This window comes from Papaver somniferum, chromosome 8, assembly GCF_003573695.1.
Source record: "Papaver somniferum cultivar HN1 chromosome 8, ASM357369v1, whole genome shotgun sequence".
NCBI lineage: Eukaryota > Viridiplantae > Streptophyta > Magnoliopsida > Ranunculales > Papaveraceae > Papaver > Papaver somniferum.
This window is the reverse complement of record NC_039365.1, coordinates 93,267,709-93,270,312: the sequence shown is the minus strand read 5'-3', so window position 1 is coordinate 93,270,312 and position 2,604 is coordinate 93,267,709. Positions and strand designations below refer to the sequence as shown.

Below are 2,604 nucleotides of genomic sequence, written 5' to 3'. Positions count from 1 at the left end.
CAACAATGATGCTGAGTTGAACATGTTCAGAATCGCTGGAGTACTTGGAGTAGCGAAGAATTCAAGGAATGTTGAAGAGCCAAGGAAATCAAGCATGATGGATGAGAAGCTACAAAGTTTATTTATTTTGTAATCCATATGTATGGATAGTTTTGTCACTAAAATTGAGAAAGGGGAAGATTGTTAGAGCACTACTCGGTCGAAATCGCAAGCATTGCTATCTCAAGCTTGTTTGTAAAGTTTAGTTATGTAAAGATCCTTAAGCTCGTCAACACTATTAGACTAGTTAAGAGACGAATTAGCCGATAATAACTCGATTAGCTTAACACAAACGTTAATTAATAGGAATTAATTTAACAACGACCTAGATACGAAACTAGTACCATCGGTTAGATCTCGGAAAGTTATGTGGAATGGACTACTCGAACGTGTGAATCGGATATCGGATGAAGAAGAAAACATCAAAATAATATGAAGGGCAAAATTATCATTTCCGGAAAAGTGCTTTTGATGCAACAAGGACACGTGTGGATTTCCCTTATCGAATTCTTGGGTTCCTTTAACATTTTGACCGTCCTTATCTTCAAACCAATCGAGAAGAATTCATTTCTCTCTTTTCTTTCCTTTCTCGTTTCTTTTTCTTTCTTCCTCTTCTTCCCTATTATTTCCTGCTCGATTTTCTGTGAGAAGATTTTTAGTTTTGAGATCGGAAAACTTAAGAAAAACACTAAGGTTTGGCTGTTGGTGCTCGGGTTATTTTGGTTTGGCAATGAAAGCAGAAGAAATGGTAGATTGGTTAGAATCTGGAGTTAGGGTTCTGATATTTGGATTTAATTGAAGTTTATGTAAAATTGAGAATGAAGGCAAGTAATTCATGGATTGGTTTAATGAATTGAAGGTTTATATCGATGTTTTGAGATCGAACTGTAGAAGAGAAGTTTGGGAATGAAATTAAGGTTTCTGCATGTTGTTTTGGAATTCGAATTGGTCAAAGATTGAGATGACTTAGATAGAATTGTAAGATGGGTTTGTCTAATTGAAGCTTCTGAAGTTGTTGAGGATAAAATCAGTGAGTTAGGGTTTATGTTCTTCATCAAATTAAGAACTAGGGCTTCATGAGAAGAATTCAGAGAAGATTAGAAGGTGGAATTAATGTTCTAGGAAAGGAAGTAGATGATGGGTAAGCTTAATTTGAGGTTATGGGTAAACCGAGATGAAGAAGAACAAGATTTGAAAGATGATACTGGTAATTAAGGTTAGGGTTTCATAAGAAATTTGGGGAAGAAATTCAGAAGATGTAAAACCTGGTCTCGAGAAGAATTGAAGAATCGATTCAAACAAGAAAATGAGTTGGTGTCAATTTGTTGGAATGGAACTATTTAAGGTAAATGTTTCTCTAAGTTAAGTTAGTATAACATTCATTTCTTTGTTGAGTATGTATGTTGGATATTATAATTGAGTTGAGGATTGTAATGAATTTACTGTGGTTGTGGAGTTATAAGTTATTGGTGGTGATGTTGTTGAACTAATAGGAAGATTATTGAAGTTGCAGGGGATATATGTATGAACTGTGTATGTATATTAGTATGAAATGGAAATTGAGTTTTCTATTGAGCTGAGTTAACTGTGGTGGTGCTGTAAAGTGCAGGGATGGAATGAGATGGCGTTGTTGCTGAATTAAGTATGAACTGCAGATGGTTTTGTGGGTTGCAGTTGTAGTTCAAGTTGCATGTGATGATACAGGTCATGTAAGATGGAATGGATTATAATTAAGTGATGATGTATAAATGGAATTGGGGTCATGATGATGGAGTTGGGTTGATACTGAGATTTTGGTATGGATGAGTTGTAGATGAATGTTGGGAATTTGGATATGTTAATGATATTAAGTTGCAGGGTTATGTAATAGGCTTGTAGAAGAATTGCCGTAACAGAGGTTGTATATATGAATTGAGTTAGTTGTCGAAGTTTGAGTGTGCTGGTGAACATTCAATGAGAAAGAAAGGTCTTGCAGTTGAGGAATGAGTGGTGGTGTATGGTTACTGAATTTGAAGTACAACTGAGATGTGTATGGCTTGGTACTGCAATTGCAGGTAAAGCTTAAATTACAATTGTATATTGAATTACAGGATTCTGTTTGAGATGAATGTATTGTTGAGTGTTTTACCTGTGATGTTGTTGAAGGGTGATGGAATAGAAGTTTGGTTAAAGCCTGAAATCAGGTTGGTTGTGTAAATGAAGTTGTATTTGATTTATGTTGTGTGCAAGAATCTTAATTTGAGTTCTTTTCAGCTTAGCTGACTCGACCTAGTGCTTTTGACTCAGTCTATCTGACTGAGTTAATTGGGAATCTGTTTTACCTGGAGTCTTAGGACTGAGTTAACTCAGATGACCGATTTAGACTTTGACCGATTTAACCACAGTTGACCTTTGACCTGGACCTAGACGTTTACTGTTAGTTGACCCTTGACCGTCACTTTGACCGTTAGGTGACTTAGTTGGACTGGGCCATAGATTAAGGGGTCAGTTTAGTGGGCTCGGGCTTAGACCTAGTATTTATATTTTGAATATTTGGACCATTTATGGTCCGAATTAACCTTTGTC

The 2,604-nt window shown here is 36.0% G+C and overlaps 1 long non-coding RNA gene across 1 annotated transcript; it reads left to right on the top strand.

Annotated features, from left to right (window-relative positions):
* The first annotated feature begins 608 nt into the window (after positions 1-608).
* On the top strand, positions 609-2,291 carry LOC113302089. Its single transcript, XR_003336648.1, has 2 exons — positions 609-1,384; positions 1,649-2,291. It is a non-coding gene; the product is annotated as an uncharacterized LOC113302089 (long non-coding RNA).
* Positions 2,292-2,604: the final 313 nt, after the last annotated feature.